Below are 18,930 nucleotides of genomic sequence, written 5' to 3' on the forward strand. Positions count from 1 at the left end.
TAGAACCGCGAGACCACCGCGGCCCGCACATTTACGGTTTACTACAGGAGTTTATGAATCGTATATGTTGCACTGTTTATTATTACAGGGTGATTCAGTAAAAGTGTTCACATATTTCTTGAATCTCTAGCGGTTCTAGGCGCTCAGTCCGGAGCCGTGCGACTGCTACGGTCGCAGGTTCGAATCCTGCCTCGGGCATGGATGTGGGTGATGTCCTTAGGTTAGTTAGGTTTAAGTAGTTCTAAGTTCTAGGGGATTGATGACCACAGATGTTAAGTCCCATAGTGCTCAGAGCCATTTGAACCATTTATTTCTTGAATCGTTGAAGATATCGTAACTCTCTCTCCACCCAGATGAAATGCAAGGAATTCCTCACTAAACAATTTGTAGTCTCTTGTGATAGCTACATTAATCACAGAGGCATCAGTATCAACTCACTTTTTCTATCTGCAACTCTGTTCATTCCTTCTACCACTATAGTGAACATCCAAGACGTAAATTCAATAGCGATTGATTCTATGAAACTCGATAAGTAGGTGTATAAAAATTACAGCACTTAGAACTTACGAATGAGGCATTTTGAACATCAAATACATTGCTGACTTTCGGGGAAGTTAGTGAGGTCATACCCAACTAAGGAAATGCGCCTCATCTGGTAGGGAGGAAACAGCGTAGCACCATTGCATGTATCGTGAGCTAGTTCCTTTGAAAAAATTACTTTCACAAACAAAGCTAAATACATATTCAATTTCTTTACGGACAATGCAAAAGAAATGTGGAGAGAAAAGTTGAGTTGTAGGCTCAAAAGTAGCCTGATTGAAGATATCAGACAAAAATAAAACTGAAGTGATTGGCAAAAAAAATTGATATTGGAAGGACGCTGGAATGCACTGTAAGGATTAGAGGTTAAGCTTACAACGACATGTACGAACAGTTTTTTGGCAGCTGCTCCTGGTAATCCACATGTTCCCTATACAAACACTGCGTGTTGCTATAGTATATGTCAGTCCCCCGTAATTCGCATTTTGCACACAAACAGTTCAACAGAACAACGCATCACCTCACACTTTGAAAACATCACGAATAAACGGCCAAGCACACGAAAAATTCACTTGAAAACAGAAATCATTTTCGAAAATGCGTCGTGCAAATTATAAATGAAATAAAATTGTGACCGGTAGCGGAAGAGTTTATTTTACAAACAAACGAATTGTTTTTAAAGTTGCAGGCTCTCACGACTCATTCCTAGTAAATGATGTCAAATTAAAGAGATCGTATTTTATAACACCTCTCAAGTCTCAATTTGTCTGGGTTGGTTTTATTTTCTTGACTAATCAGCCTATTTGCTTTAATTACTGTTACATTTTATTTGAATAATTCAAAGAAATATGCATTTGATCTGCTGTTCAAAGATTATTTCAATTACGGAACTAACAATGTCTTGCGATAATGCGAATACAATCCTCAGAGTGGCTGTATTTTTATGGACTCTTTTGTTTGTCTTACTTTTCAACAGTATGTAACTTCCAAAATTCAGTGTATTCTCATCTGCCAATTTGGTTTCATGATGGCTGAAGTTTTAATTTTTTTTATGCGTTTCTCCTGGTTTGTAGCACTTCCCTGGCTTTAGGAGTAAGTTTATGTTAATTGCGTCAAAGAAAAAATGGTTCTAATGGCACTGAGCACTATGGGACTTAACATTTGAGGTCATCAGTCCCTCTAGATTTAGAACTACTTAAACGTAACTAACCTAAGGACATCCACACATCCATGCCCGAGGCAGGATTCGAAACTGCGACCGTAGCAAGTTCGTGGTTCCGGACTGAAGCGCCTAGAACCACGCGACCACAACGGCCGGCTCCGCCAAAGATACTTTTGATTTTGGGTTGAACTGGCTTGAGGACTGATTTTCTCTGATTTTGAATATATGTCTCAGCCTTATCTCCTTAGAATCGGATATACCAGTTGCGCCACTGATGGTGGAGAATTTTTCACGTCCTGAGGTCGTTTTGTGTCTACTGTTACGCTCAGCTGTTGTGCATTGAATTATAGAGTTGACTTCGTAAAATCATACACAGTAGATAATAAGTAGGTGACAGTTCCAGAATTTTAAGTTACGGCCACACCACTGGTGAACAGACACTGACCACACAGCCACTTGATCCAAGTCAGATGCAAAGTGGATTTTGTTAAATGAGATGACCCTTCTGCTAGTTACACCGCACCAGGAGTCAATCATCACCGTTATGGTCTTCGCTCTCACCCTGGCAAGAGGCCTTTACAGGGCTCTGCCACGTCGGCCTGATTTTTTAACGAGGTTGTTTCTGCTCTCCCTCTCCCTTTCTACTCACTTGTACACTGAGCCCCTGTGCTTCAGATCAATAATGCGGAGCTAAATGCGCGTAATCTATATAAAAATGTAAATGTTACTTTGTTCAGAATCGTGTAACTCCGAAAGTACTTGACTGATTGCCTTGAAATTTTGTCACTTTGGATTCTAATACAGACATGTTTTAAGGTACGTAAATTCTTTAATATATGATATATAATACAGGCACATGCAATGTTTAGACTTTTTGTAACAACGTTTCCTTAATATTAAATTAATTTAATGTTGTGTGCTACATATATTTAGAATATACGTTAATTAAAACATGCGCTCTTTCCAGTGCAACATTGTATCAAAATTTCAAAGCAATAGGTCAAAAGTTTTCGGAGAGTTGCGATTATAAAACATCTACACTTTCTATATACATACAAATTAATATAGATGTCTGTTTCTTCAAAATCTCAAATCTCCGAAAGTTCTTCATCGACTGCTTTGAAATTTTGACACAACGCAGCATTAGAATACTCAAGTTTTTTATATACCTACTACAACGCCATCTGGTACATATGTAATATACATGGTGGTCCACTGATCGTGACCGGGTCAAATATCTCAAGAAATAAGCATCAAACGAAAAAACTACAAAGAACGAAACTTGTCTAACTTGAAGGTAGAAACCAGATGGCGCTTTGATTGGCCCGCTAGATGGCGCTGCCATAGGTCAAACGCATATCAACTGCATTTTTAAAAATAGGAACCCCATGTTTATTATATATTCATGTAGTACGTAAAGAAATATGAAAGTTTTAGTTGGACCACTTTTTTCGCTTTGTGATAGATGGCGTTGTAATAGTCACAAACATATGGCTCACAGTTTTAGACGAACAGTTGGTAACAGATTTTTTAAATTAAAATACAGAACGTAAGTACGTTTGAACATTTTATTTCGGTTGTTCCAATGTGATACATGTACCTTTGTGAACGTATCATTTCTGACAACCCATGCTGTTACAGCGTGATTACCTGTAAATACCAAATTAATGCAATAAATGCTCAAAACCATGCCCGTCAACCTCAACGCATTTGGCAATACGTGTAATGACATTCCTCTCTACAGCGAGTAGTTCGCCTTCCATGATGTTCGCACATGCATCGACAATGCTCTGACGCATGTTGTCAGTCGTAGTCGGTGGATCACGACAGCAAATATCCTTCAACTTCTGTCATGCAATGAAACATCTTGTAGTAATATCGGTAGAACATTACATAGGAAATCAGCATACATTGTACTATTTAGATTGCCATCGATAAAATTGGGGCCAATTATCCTTTCTCCCATAATGCCGCACCATGCATCAACCCGCCAAGGACGCTGATGTTGCACTTGTCGCAGCCATCGTGAATTTTCCGTTGCCAGTAGTGCATATTATGCCGGTTTACTTTACCACTGTTGGTGAATGACGCTTCGTCGCTAAGTAGAACACGTGCAAAACATCTGTCATCGTCCCGTAAATTCTCTTGTGCCCAGTGACAGAACTGTGCACGACTTTCAGAGTCGTCGCCATGCAATTTCTGGTGCATAGAAATATGGTACGGGTGCAATCGATGTTGCTCTAGCATTCTGAGACCAACGTTTTTGAGATTCCCGATTCTCGCGCAGTTTGTCTGCTACTGATATGCGGATTAGCCCCGACAGCAGCTGAAACACCTACTTGGGCATCACCATTTGTTGCAGGTCGTGGTTAACGTTTCACATGAGGCTGAACACTTCCTGTTTCCTTAAATAACGTAACTATCCGGCGAACGGTCCGGACGCTTGGATGATGTCGTCCAGGATGCCGAGCAGCATACATAGCACAGGCCCGTTGAGCATTTTGATCACAATAGCCATACATCAACACCATATCGACCTTTTCCGCAATTGGTAAAGGGTCCATTTGAACACGGGTAATGTATCACGAAGCAAATACCGTCCGCACTGGCGGAATGTTACGTGTTACCACGTACTTATGCGCCATCTATCACAAAGCAAAAAAAAGTGCTCCAACTAAAACTTTCACATTTCTTTACGTACTGCACGAATATATAATAAACATGTGGTTCCAATTTTAAAAAACCCAGTTGATATCCGTGCAACCTATGGCAGCGCCATCTAGCGGGCCGACCACAGCGCCATCTGGTTTCCCCCTTCAAGCTAGACGAGTTTCGTTCTTTGCAGTTTTTTGTTTGATGCTTATTTAGTGAGATATTTAACCCGGTCACTATCAATGGACCATGCTGTGTATGTACATTGTTACCAAAAATCTCTGAACCTACTTTTCGGATTTACTTCAAGTTTTTACACGTTACTGTAATAAACTTTTAGACACATACAGACTACATACATTTTAATATATATATATATATATATATATATATATATATATATATATAATAGTGAAAGATTGTTAGCAAACAGGAAAGTCGTATTGAAGAGTTATTGGTTTGTGACTAGAATACTACAATAGAATCTGAATTTACAATAACAATAAACAACGCTCAAAGTCAGAAAGAGGGGGAAGAGAAGATAGAGAGTGAGATGGGAGGAATTGGACTTAGAAAACGGGAAGGAAGAGACGAACAGAGAGAGAAGGGCAGGAGGAGATGGACAGAGGAAGGGGGCAGGAGGTGACAGTCTGAGAGAGGGGCAGAGAGAGAGGGGGCGGGAGAAGGTGTAGAGAGAGAGGAAGGAAGGAGGAGGAAATGGACAACGAAAGGGGAAGGGGGAGATAGGCAGAGACAGGGGAGACACGGAGATTTGGACATATATCCAGTTCACATGCTGTTGTTGTTGTGGTCTTCAGTCCTGCGAGGGGCAGAGAGAGAGGGGGCGGGAGAAGGTGTAGAGAGAGAGGAAGGAAGGAGGAGGAAATGGACAACGAAAGGGGAAGGGGGAGATAGGCAGAGACAGGGGAGACACGGAGATTTGGACATATATCCAGTTCACATGCTGTTGTTGTTGTGGTCTTCAGTCCTGCGACTGGTTTTATGCAGCTCTCCCAGCTACTCTGTCCTGTGCAAGTTTCTTCATCTCCCAGAACCTACTGCAACCTACATCCTTCTGAATCTGCTTAGTGTATTTATCTCTTGGTCTCCCTCTACGATTTTTACCCTCCACACTGCCCTCCAATACAAAACGGATGATCCCTTGATGGCTCAGAACATGTCCTACCAACCGATCCCTTCTTCTAGCCAAATTGTGCCACAAACTTCTCTTCTCCCCAATCCTATTCAACACTTCCACATTAGTTATGTGATCTATCCATCTAATCCTCAGCATTCTTCTCGTAGCACATTTCGGAAACTTCTATTCTCTTCTTGTCTAAAATATTTACCATCCACGTTTCATATCCATACATGGCTACACTCCATACAAATACACTCCTGGAAATGGAAAAAAGAACACATTGACACCGGTGTGTGAGACCCACCATACTTGCTCCGGACACTGCGAGAGGGCTGTACAAGCAATGATCACACGCACGGCACAGCGGACACAACAGGAACCGCGGTGTTGGCCGTCGAATGGCGCTAGCTGCGCAGCATTTGTGCACCGCCGCCGTCAGTGTCAGCCAGTTTGCCGTGGCATACGGAGCTCCATCGCAGTCTTTAACACTGGTAGCATGCCGCGACAGCGTGGACGTGAACGGTATGTGCAGTTGACGGACTTTGAGCGAGGGCGTATAGTGGGCATACGGGAGGCCGGGTGGACGTACCGCCGAATTGCTCAACACGTGGGGCGTGAGGTCTCCACAGTACATCGATGTTGTCGCCAGTGGTCGGCGGAAGGTGCACGTGCCCGTCGACCTGGGATCGGACCGCAGCGACGCACGGATGCACGCCAAGACCGTAGGATCCTACGCAGTGCCGTAGGGGACCGCACCGCCACTTACCAGCAAATTAGGGACACTGTTGCTCCTGGGGTATCGGCGAGGACCATTCGCAACCGTCTCCATGAAGCTGGGCTACGGTCCCGCACACCGTTAGGCCGTCTTCCGCTCACGCCCCAACATCGTGCAGCCCGCCTCCAGTGGTGTCGCGACAGGCGTGAATGGAGGGACGAATGGAGACGTGTCGTCTTCAGCGATGAGAGTCGCTTCTGCCTTGGTGCCAATGATGGTCGTATGCGTGGTTGGCGCCGTGCAGGTGAGCGCCACAATCAGGACTGCATACGACCGAGGCACACAGGGCCAACACCCGGCATCATGGTGTGGGGAGCGATCTCCTACACTGGCCGTACACCTCTGGTGATCGTCGAGGGGACACTGAATAGTGCACGGTACATCCAAACCGCCATCGAACCCATCGTTCTACCATTCCTTGACCGGCAAGGGAACTTGCTGTTCCAACACGACAATGCACGTCCGCATGTATCCCGTGCCACCCAACGTGCTCTAGAAGGTGTAAGTCAACTACCCTGGCCAGCAAGATCTCCGGATCTGTCCCCCATTGAGCATGTTTGGGACTGGATGAAGCGTCGTCTCACGCGGTCTGCACGTCCAGCACGAACGCTGGTCCAACTGAGGCGCCAGGTGGAAATGGCATGGGAAGCCGTTCCACAGGACTACATCCAGCATCTCTACGATCGTCTCCATGGGAGAATAGCAGCCTGCATTGCTGCGAAAGGTGGATATACACTGTACTAGTGGCGACATTGTGCATGCTCTGTTGCCTGTGTCTATGTGCCTGTGGTTCTGTCAGTGTGATCATGTGATGTATCTGACCCCAGGAATGTGTCAATAAAGTTTCCCCTTCCTGGGACAATGAATTCTCGGTGTTCTTATTTCAATTTCCAGGAGTGTAATTTCAGAAACGACTACCTGACACTTAAATCTATACTCGATGTTAACAAATTTCTCTTCTTCAGAAACGCTTTCCTTGCCATTGCCAGTCTACATTTTATATCCTCTCTACTTCGACCATCATCAGTTATTTTGCTCCCCAAATAGCAAAACTCCTTTACTACTTTAAGTGTCTCATTTCCTAATCTAATTCCTCAGCATCGACCGACTTCATTCGACTACATTCCATTATCCTCGTTTTGCTCTTGTTGATGTTCATCCCATATCCTCCTTTCAAGACACTATCCATTCCGTTCAACTGCTCTTCCAAGTCCTTTGCTGTCTCTGACAGAATTACAATGTCATCGGCGAACCTCAAAGTTTTTATTTCTTCTCCATGGATTTTAATACCTACTCGGAATTTTTCTTTTGTTTCCTCTACTGCTTGCTCAATATACAGATTGAATAACATTGAGGAGAGGCTGCAACCATTTCTCACTCCCTTCCCAACCACTGCTTCCCTTTCATGCCCCTCGACTCTTATAACTGCCATCTGGTTTCTGTACAAATTGTAAATAGCTTTTCGCTCCCTGTATTTTACCCCTGCCACCTTTAGAATTTGAAAGAGAGTATTCCAGTCAACATTGTCAAAAGCTTTCTCTAAGTCTACAAATGCTATAAACGTAGATTTGCTTTTCCTTAATCTAGCTTCTAAGATACGTCTTAGGGTTAGTATTGCCTCACGTGTTACCATATATCTACGGAATCCAAACTGATCTTCCCCGAGATCGGCTTCTACTAGTTTTTCCATTTCGTCTGTAAAGAATTCGCATTAGTATTTTGCAGTTATGACTTATTAAACTGATAGTTCGGTAATTTCCACATCTGTCAACACCTCCTTCCTTTGGAATTGGAATTATTATATTCTTCTTGAAGTCTGAAGGTATTTCGCCTCTCTCATACATCTTGCTCACCAGATAGTAGAATTTTGTCAGGACTGGCTCTCCCAAGGCTGTCAGTAGTTCTAATGGAATGTTGTCTACTCCCGGGGCTTTGTTTCGAGTCGGGTCTTTTAGTGCTCTGTCACACTCTTCACTTCATCTTCATCTACATTTTCTTCCATTTCCAAAATATTGTCCTCAAGTACATCGCCCTTGTATAGACCCTCTATATACTCCTTCCATCTTTCTGCTTTCCCTTCTTTGCTTAGAAGTGAGTTTCCATCTCAGCTCTTGATATTCGTACAAGTGGTTCTCTTTACTCCAAAGGTCTCTTTAATTTTCCTGTAGGCAGTATCTATCTTACCCCTAGTGAGATAAGCCTTTACATCCTTACATTTGTCCTCTAGCCATCCCTGCTTAGCCATTTTGCACTTCCTGTCGATCTCATTTTTGAGACGTTTGTATTCCTTTTTGCCTGCTTCAGTTACTGCATTTTTATATTTTCTCCGTTCATCAATTAAATTCAGTATTTCTTCCGTTACCCAAGGACTTCTACTAGCCCTCGTCTTTTTACCTACTTGATCCTCTGCTGCCTTCACTACTTCATCCCTCAAAGCTACCCATTCTTCTTCTACTGTATTTCTTTCCCCCATTCTTGTCAATTGTTACCTTATGCTCTCCCTGAACCTCTCTACAAACTCTGGTTCTTTCAGTTTATCCAGGTCCCATGTCCTTAAATTCCCACATTTTTGCACTTTTTTCTGCTTTAGTCGACAGTTCATAACCAATAGATTGTGGTCAGAGTCCACATCTGCCTCTGGAAATATCTTAAAATTTTTAACCTGGTTTTCAATCTCTGTCTTACCATTGTATAATCTATGTGGAACCTGTCAGTATCTCCAGGATTCTTCCATGTATACAATCTCCTTTTATGATTCTTGAACCAAATGTTAGCTATGATTAAGTTGTGCTCTGTGCAAAATTCTACCGCGTGGCTTCCTCTTTCGTTTCTTACCCCCAATCCATATTCACCTACTATGGTTCCTTCTCTCCCTTTTCCTACTGACGAATTCCAGTCACCCATGACTATTAAATTTTCGTCTCCCTTCACTATCTGAGTAATTTCTTTTATTTCATCATACATTTCTTCAATTTCTTGGTGATCTGCAGAGCTAGTTGGCATATAAACTTGTACTACTGTGATAGGCGTGGGCTTCGTATCGATCTTGGCCACAATAATGCGTTCACTATGCTGTTTGTAGTAGCTTACCAGCATTCCTATTTTCCTACTCATTATTAAACCTACTCCTGCATTACCCCTATTTGATTTTGTGTTTATAACCCTGTAGTCACCTGACCAGAAGTCTTGTTCCTACTGCCACCGAACTTCTCTAATTACCACTATATGTAACTTTAACCTATCCATTTCCTTTTTAAATTTTCTAACCTACCTGCCCGATTAAGGGATCTGACATTCCACGCTCCGATCCGTAGAACGCCAGTTTTCTTTCTCCTGATAATGACATCCTTCTGAGTAGTCCCCCCCCCCCCCCCCCCCGGGGAGATCCGAATGGGGGACTATTTTACCTCCGGAATATTTTACCCAAGAGGACCATACAGTACAGCTGCATGCCCTCGGGAAAAATTACGGCTGTAGTTTCCCCTTCTTTTCAGCCGTTCGTAGTACCAGCACAGAAATGCCGTTTTGGTTATTGTTACAAGGCCAGATCAGTCAATCATCCAACAACAATTCCGAGGAAGGGTTGAATACTTTCCAAGCGATCCGTGGTAGACGAATCATTTTGAGGAAGAGGACATAATAACAATTGATACTTTTAAAGGTTTGCAAGGAAATCAACAGAGGTACCCACGACCTCGATCAACATAACATGCGAGTCTAATAATTTTCCCCATTCTACCAAATTATTTAAATAATCTAACTAAATGTGAGGCTGAGAAAAATCCGACTGAAAGAAGACTGAAGCGAGAAGATCTTCGTAAGAGAAATGAAAAATGGTTTCCAGAAGAAGTGGTTAAAATATTTCTAGACATGTGTGAAAGTGTAGGTAGTACTTTAGGAAATGACACGTAGTAGCATATTGTAATAAAACATTGATTATGTTTCTACAAGTCATCAGTGGAAGAAATTCCAAAAATTAAGTGTAATGTAAAATTGACAATTATATACTTCTAGCTTCCTTACACATTTCTGCTAAAATTAAGTACTTATATCCAAGTAATGTCACACATTCTTTTCATTTATCTGGTTCTAGTTTTCTCATGTTGGTTTTTCTGATTAAGGAACGGCGAAGATAAACAGTACAAAGTGAAGAACATTCCAATTTCAAACAACTTCATCTTACCACAAAGCTTTAAAACTGTTTTCAAGGGAAATTTTATTTCACAATGATAATTTTTTTCCTGCATTCCTTAAATTTTTTAACCTTCTCTTTGCGCAATTCCTTCTGAATACGGAGGCACAAGGAACTAATCTATCAAAATAGCTCATCGTAACTATGTTGTTTATGAAACCAGATATCGCACTACGTCTTACTGTCGGCATTGACGAAACTGATAGTGCAATTATTTTGAAATTAAACAGCTGTATATCATCAAAAACCACTTGCTTCGTTTTACATTTAAGACGTGATAGAAAGTTACCATCATCATTTAAGTTTGTTGGCGTGGAGAAATTAGTTTTTAACGTGTTATGTATGTGTACACTGTGCATTTTTCCCTATACCTTACAACTGCACAATGTATTATTTTTGTGTATAAAATGTTCGTCATGTGTTAAAATTCCATTCTTGGTCGTTTAAATGGGAACAGTATTACCGATTCGTTCTTGCAGCGTTGGGCATGTGCAGCATGTGCAGATAACACGTCCTGCTATAAATTTGACTTTCGCAGAACGTTCCGTTTACGTGTTTAGTAATTTTTGTACTGTTTTAAATTCCATTTCTGACTATTTAAATAGGAAGATAATCGTGGCTGTCCGCATCAGAACTGGCAGAGAAGTGGAGGCAAAAGAGAAGCCTCTCGATGTCAGGCCGTGAAATTTTATACTTGCAATCTTACTCTTGATCTCTCAAAGACAACTGTGTATCATTTCCTTTATCCCCTTAATGCCGAATGTCGCGATTTCACCATCATGCAATGCGACGCCGATAAATGGAAGGTTAACTATTCTTCAGCGCCAGTGTCGCGAGATGCATATTCTACACGAAGCTATAAACACTTCTGACATGTGCTGCCGTCTCCTCAGTGTTCTAAAGTGACATGAGTTTTGACCTTTTCTTTCAGCAGAAATGTATCGCGTACTAAGGGGCCAAATTCTGATACTGAAGTTGCTAGACAAGGAAACTTAATCTCGCCCCACAGCCAGATTTGCAGTGATGACTTGTTTCGTTTGTGTTACAGGCCCCCAAGATGGCGCCGTGGCCCGGGAGGTAGCGTCTACTTCCCTCGGGGCCTCGGACATCCCCTAGCGGGCAACCGCAAGGTAAGCACGCCTACGCGCACCGCTTTCAGCAATAAACATCTGCCCTCCTTTGAGGTAATGACGAACCTACGTTACTGCGTTATTTCGAGACGACGTTTACTCAGGAGAGACTGCCTGAAACGAAAATAGAATCAACTTCACGTGTGTCTACGTAAGCCTAGTTGGCCCTCGGCTACCACTTCCTACACATACCAGTGTAGTCACGTAACGAAACCCGACTTGGAATCTGCGTTGTAACGTAAGATACGTGGCACGACAAACGCAGGCTGTTTGACTATCATACTGCTCGACTATCATAGGCACAAACGGAAGAGGCAAGCGGAGGACAACGGAACACTTGATAAACATAAGTCGGGAAACAAGTGCCCTGATAAGCCTTCTGGCTCTAATGACCTCGTTGTCGACGGGATGTTCACCTAGTCTCACGATGTATGCTGAGCAAGTGCAGTCCCACCAATGTTACAACACTGTTAATGTATAGGGCTACGTTTATTTCGAAACACTACAAGTGAGGTGTAAGTTACAAAGTGATGAATTGCTGTTGTTTGCTTTCATCGTAATTCCTAAGTGCTGCTAAACAGCGTTTCAACAATACGTGTCTTGGCTGTGCCTCGCCATTGTCATAGGACCCAGGTCTCTCGACTTGATCCCCTTGTTTTTCTTTCGTGTGTATTTAAAAGCTGTGGTGTATACCATCGCTGTTGATATGGGTGACAGATTCCGAGAACGCGTTGTAATCGGACTTTGTTGTAAGGTGTTGTACGCAGTCGGAATACGTCGTACTGGGGAAACCATTTGATTATTAGGATTATTTTTTGTTTCATTGTCATCCATTCGTCCGTTTTGTTTGTAAATATAATAAACATCATTATGGCGCTTTATTTTTGTAGATGGTTCTCCATCGCTTACAAGTATATGACTTTAATTCAACGACTAATTTTGATAGGACTATCATCATCTGCAGGAACATAGTTAAGCATAGTGAAGTCACAGTTTACGAACCATGGTATATGATAGCAATGGCTCACCATAGGTAGACATTGGCACTCGGTTACGTTAGACCAGATGCTGATGATGCTGTCGAGATTAGGAGCTGAATAGAATTAAATAATTTGTTCTGTTTCAGAACCTATGGCAACATCTCATTAGTTTCCAAACTGATTAGATAATACCCATATACATGTTCATGTCTGAGCTAACCATATCTGATGTCCCTTTACTAAAAAGGTGCTAATTTATAAGCTGCGACATGCGATTATTCATTTACAATATAAATATATTTCATTGGCAGATTAGCTTTGTCCCAAACGAACACAAGCTTTGTGCCATACGTGTTAGGACATCATTTCGAGACGACATTTACTAAGGAGAGACTGCCTGAAACGAAAATAGAATCGACTTCGCGTGTGTCTACATAAGCCTAGCCGGCCCCCTGCTACCACTTCCTACACATATCAATGTAGTCACACAACGAAACCTGACTTAGAATTTGCGTTTTGGCATAAGAAACTTGGCACGACAACAGCAGACTGTTTGACTATCTTACTGTTAGACTCCCACAGGCACATCTACATCTACATCTACATCCATACTCCGCAAGCCACCTGACGGTGTGTGGCGGAGGGTACGTTGAGCACCTCTATCGGTTCTCCCTTCTATTCCAGTCTCGTATCGTTCGTGGAAAGAAGGATTGTCGGTATGCCTCTGTGTGGGCTCTAATCTCTCTGATCTTATCCTCATGGTCTCTTCGCGAGATATACGTAGGAGGGAGCATGGCTGCTTGACTCCTCGGTGAAGGTATGTTCTCGAAACTTCAACAAAAGCCCGTACCGAGCTACTGAGCGTCTCTCCTGCAGAGTCTTCCACTGGAGTTTATCCATCATCTCCGTAACGCTTTCGCGATTACTAAATGATCCTGTAACGAAGCGCGCTGCTCTCCGGTGGATCTTCTCTATCTCTTCTATCAACCCTATCTGGTACGGATCCCACACTGCTGAGCAGTATTCAAGCAGTGGGCGAACAAGCGTACTGTAACCTACTTCCTTTGTTTTCGGATTGCATTTTCTTAGGATTCTTCCAATTAATCTCAGTCTGGCATCTGCTTTACCGACGATCAACTTTATATGATCATTCCATTTTAAATCACTCCTAATGCGTACTCCCAGATAATTTATGGAATTAACTGCTTCCAGTTGCTGACCTGCTATATTGTAGCTAAATGATAAGGAATCTTTCTTTCTAAGTATTCGCAGCACATTACACTTCTCTACATTGAGATTCAATTGCCATTCCCTGCGCCATGCATCAATTCGCTGCAGATCCTCTTGCATTTGAGTACAATTTTCCATTGTTACAACCTCTCATATACCACAGCATCATCCGCAAAAATCCTCAGTGAACTTCCGATGTCATCCACTTGGTCATTTATGTATAATGTGAATAGCAACGGTCCTTCGACACTCCCCTGCGGCACACCTGAAATCACTCTTACTTCGGATGACTTCTCTCCATTGAGTATGACATGCTGCGTTCCGTTATCTAGGAACTCTTCAATCCAATCACACAATTGGTCTGAAAGTTCACATGCTCTACCTTTGTTCATTAAACGACTGTGGGGAAATGTATCGAACGCCTTGGGGTGGTCAAGAAACACGGCATCTACCTGGGAACCCGTATCTATGGCCCTATGATTCTCGTGGACGAATAGCGCGAGCTGGGTTTCGCACGATCGTCTTTTTCGAAACCCATGCTGAGTCCCACAGAGTAAATTTCTAGTCTCCAGAAAAGTGATTATACTTGAACACAATACGTGTTCCAAAATTCTACGACTGATAGACGTTAGAGATATAGGTCTATAGTTCTGCACGTCTGTTCGACGTTCCTTCTTGAAAACGGGGATGACCTGTGCCCTTTTCCAATCATTTAGAACGCTACGCTCTTCTAGAGACCTACGGTACACCGCTGCAGGAAGAGGGGCAAGTTTCTTCGCGTACTCTGTGTAAAATCCCATCAGGTCCAATGGCCTTTCCTCTTTTGAACGATTTTAATTGTTTCTCTATCCCTCTGTCGTCTATTTCGATATCTACCATTTTTTCATCTGTGCGACAATCTAGAGATGGAACTACAGTGCAGTCTTCCTCTGTGAAACAGCTTTGGAAAAAGACATTTAGTATTTCGGCCTTTAGTCTGTCATCCTCCATTTCAGTACCATTTTGGTCACAGAGTGTCTGGACATTTTGTTTTGATCCACCTACCACTTTGACATAAGACCAAAATTTCTTAGGATTTTCTGCCAAGTCAGTACATAGAACTTAACTTTCGAATTCATTGAACGCCTCTTGCATAGCCCTCTTCACACTACATTTCGATTCACGTAATTTTTGTTTGTCTGCAAGGCTTTGGCTATGTTTATGTTTGTTGTGAAGTTCCCTTTGCTTCCGCAGCAGTTTTCTAACTCGGTTGTTGTACCACGGTGGCTCTTTTCCATCTCTTACGATCTTGCTTGGCACATACTCATCTAACGCATATTGTACGATGGTTTTGAACTTTGTCCACTGATCCTCAACACTATCTGTACTTGAGACAAAACTTTTGTGTTGAGACGTCAGGTACTCTGTAATCTGCTTTTTGTCACTTTTGCTAAACAGAAAAATCTTCCTACCTTTTTAATATATCTACTTACGGCTGAAATCATCGATGCAGTAACCGCTTTATATCGCTGATTCCCTGTTCTGCGTTAACTGTTTCAAATAGTTCGGGGCTGTTTGTCACCAGAAGGTCTAATATGTTATCGCCACGAGTCGGTTCTCTGTTTAACTGATCAAGGCAGATAAAGAACTTAAAAAAAGTACACTAGATTCTTTGTCCCTGCCACCCGCTATGAACGTTTGAGTCTCCCTGTCTATATCCGGCAAATTAAAATCTACGCCCAGAACTATAACATGGTGGGGAAATCTACTCGAAATATTTTTCAAATTATCCTTCAGGTGCTCAGCCACAACAGCTGCTGAGCCAGGGGGCCTATAGAGACATCCCATGACCATGTCTGGGCCTGCTTTAACCGTGACCTTCACTCAAATTATTTCACATTTCGGATCTCCGTCAATTTCCTTCGATACTATTGCACTTCCTATCGCTATAAACACGCCTCCCCCTTCACTGTCCAGCCTGTGTCTGCGGTATACATACCAATCTGAGTTTAGAAATTCATTACTGTTTACATCTGGTTTCAGCCAACTTTCTGTCTCTAGTACCATGTGGGCATTGTGACCTTTATTAATGAGAGCAGTTCTGAGATCTTTCTATAGACGCTCCCGCAGTTCACTATTAGCAGATTAATATTGTAATTCTCTTTTGCATTTTGCCTACTCCTACCTTGCGCGTCTCAGGAGGCGTCTTGTCTGGCCTAGGGAAGGAATTCTCTAACCTAAAAAAACCACAGGTGTACTCCACACGTACTCCGCTACCCTTGTAGCCGCTTCCTGCGTTTAGTGCACGCCTGACCTATTCAGGGGGACCCTACATTTCTTCACCCGATAGCGGAGGTCCAGAAATTTGCACCCCAGATCTCCGCAGAATCTTCTGAGCTTCTGGTTTAAGCCTTCCACTCGGCTCCAAATCAGAGGACCGTGATCGGTTCTGGGAACGATACTACAAGTAGTTAGCTCAGATTCCACCCCGCGAGCGAGGCTTTCCGCCTTCACCAACTCCGCCAACCGCCTGTATGAACGGAGTATGACCTCTGAACCCAGACGGCAGGATTCATTGGTGCCGACATGAGCAACAATTTGCAGTCGGGTGCACCAAGTGTTCTCTATCGCCGACGGCAAGGCCTCCTCCACATCTCGGATGAGACCCCCCCCCCCCCCCCCCTCCCGCCTTCTTCCCCGACCTTTCCGCTATTTACCTAAGGTACAATCGAAAGGGACAAGCAACAATGAAACTAATAAATAATCTTAATAAACATGGGCCGGGAAACGAATGCCCTGTTATACCTTATGCCTCTAATAATCTCGTTGTCGACGGGACGTTAATCTGCTCTCACGACGTATGTTGAACAAGTGCAGTCTCACCAATGTTACAACACTGTTGACGTATAGGGCTACGTTTACTTCGAAAAACTGCAAGGGAGGTGTAAATTATAAATTGATGAATTGCTGTTTGCTTTCATCACCATTCCTCAGTACGACTAAATAGTTTATATGTTACTTAAGAGTTTGGAAATTATGATGATTTGATAATTCATTTGCAGTGACACAAAAAATAGGAGGAAACAGGAAGGGCCTGTGCTGCAATAAACAAGCAAGCAAGAATCGTTGGACACGACAACGCGAGAAGGACTATCCTTCCTTTGCCTGACTTGGTTCATCCATTTATCAACGAGACATAGTGTATTCCTTGTACTCTAAACTTAGACACATATTTTATTCTGAAAAATGATCAAAATTATCAACGACATCCATCTTTTAAGAGCTTGGAATTATGAACGACACATAATGTTCTACATCTTCCCGTAGGCTTTATATCTTCTATATCATTCCTGTCTTCTCGAGAGAAACTTATCTCGACTGCAGTAGTTCTCGAAATTTTGACTCCGATTCTGAAGATTTTTGTTATCAGCAAATACTGGAATAATAAAAGGACAACATGACAGATAAGCTACAAAATACACACTACAAAAAAGTTTTGCATCACCCCGGTTCCCAGAACTCCTGAAGACACTAACTGTTGATATCGTATCACAGACACAGTCCCTATGACGGTTCAGAGACGTCACTAAACCCGCCTAAAGATGTAAACAACCTTGCATGAGCAGTGCCTATTAGACAGAGGGGGTCAGACAGGCGATCAGTGCCAGTCATTCCACTAGGAAGGAGGTACACGGCTTGTGTTCTCTGTAGTTCAACCATCCCTAGACGGTCAATAACACCATTCATTACGGACAATTGCATTTACTTATTTAAAAACAAGGTAAATATATCACATTTTAGGGTTCTATCGAAGTGTTACTAGTATCTAAGAATCACGTACGTCTACTTACACACGTGAAACTCTAATACTTTCTACGTCTGAACAAATCCTTAATTCATGTTTCTTTTTACCTCTTACATGCAAGCCATTATTAAGCGCGCATCAAACAACTGCAATACCATCGTCACATAGTGTATCCTGTGTTGATGTTAAATAAGGCAAATGATGTGATTTTTAAAATGTAAGTTCATAAATTAATTTGACGTCCTTGGAACACATTCTTAAAGTTACGTGATCGAATATTTTGCGGACAAATCTTTAGACGCACCCTAGTCTGGCGATCTCGTTTTCATGTGCCTCAAATTTTTTCATCACTCTTCGTTTCTTTACTCAAATTGGCCTTCGGTATAACCCATACCTCGAAAAGTACTTGGCTGACTTACTTCAATTTTTTACGTAATACTCTAATAAATATTCGTAAGGACCTGAGCTATATATTTTCTGTTTATCCAGGTTTTCATTAGAGGAACGTGAAGTTAATCGGTCATTTCGAGATTCCTATATAAAGACAAAATGTTGTTAGCAAAACTTTCGAAAAGTTTTTGACCGTTTTATTTCAAATTTTTACATGATACTTTAATACACTTTCAGACTTCAAATGGAAAAATGATTCAGCTGCCTCCACTAACGTCGCTTTATGCAACCAGAAATGTTAATTCTGATCTTTAGAAACCACGTGCAAGATTTTCATATCTCGCTCGCTGCCCGTAAACTATTAGTACCATTCAAAAAAAATTAAAGATATGACTCCGTTTTAGGCTTTGATTTCGAGTTACTCGAGAAAAACGCACAAAAATGATCCCCTTGCTCTTGCCTCACCAGTCAGGATTTCTAGTACGTGATGTAAAGTAAGACAATTTACGGTCCCACGTTGGTGAATCAGAGTACTGACCTAAACACTTTAATTGGTCCTTCCTTTAAGAACTGATGCAACTAAGAATATATTGAGAGGTGATTAGGTTTCAGCACGGTTTTTACATACGTGAGTAAAGTATATGGGCTGCTACCACCTATTGTAGTTACCGCGTTGTCTCTCGGTACCTTCGTGAACAACCATCTCCTTCCACGCCACACTCACAGAAAGGAGGGGGCAGATGGTTCGGTATTAAAACTAACATGAGCTATGGTGACCTTAAATTTGTATTTACATTTTCTTCGCAACCCAGTATTCCGCTGTTGTCTTCGACGCGGAACGAGGTAGTGATTTTGCTTTGGTTCGAAAATACGGTATACAGTAGATTATTTCCGTTGTTCATGTAACGATATTTTATAAACTTAGTGTTGTTTCTTTTTGGCCTTATCCCTGTC

General features: G+C 42.2%; 1 protein-coding gene across 2 annotated transcripts in view; it reads left to right on the plus strand.

Moving 5' to 3' along the window:
- The window catches only part of LOC126353951 (protein lingerer), a 271,329-nt gene that overhangs the window by 25,199 nt on the left and 227,200 nt on the right, over nt 1–18,930 (plus strand). For both annotated transcript variants that reach the window (XM_050003247.1, XM_050003249.1), the window contains exon 2: nt 11,511–11,592. The gene's annotated coding sequence lies outside the window, so the exon portion shown is untranslated. The remainder of the gene's footprint in view (nt 1–11,510; nt 11,593–18,930) is intronic.

The sequence above is a fragment of the Schistocerca gregaria genome, chromosome 3 (genome assembly GCF_023897955.1).
Source record: "Schistocerca gregaria isolate iqSchGreg1 chromosome 3, iqSchGreg1.2, whole genome shotgun sequence".
NCBI classification, from domain to species: domain Eukaryota; kingdom Metazoa; phylum Arthropoda; class Insecta; order Orthoptera; family Acrididae; genus Schistocerca; species Schistocerca gregaria.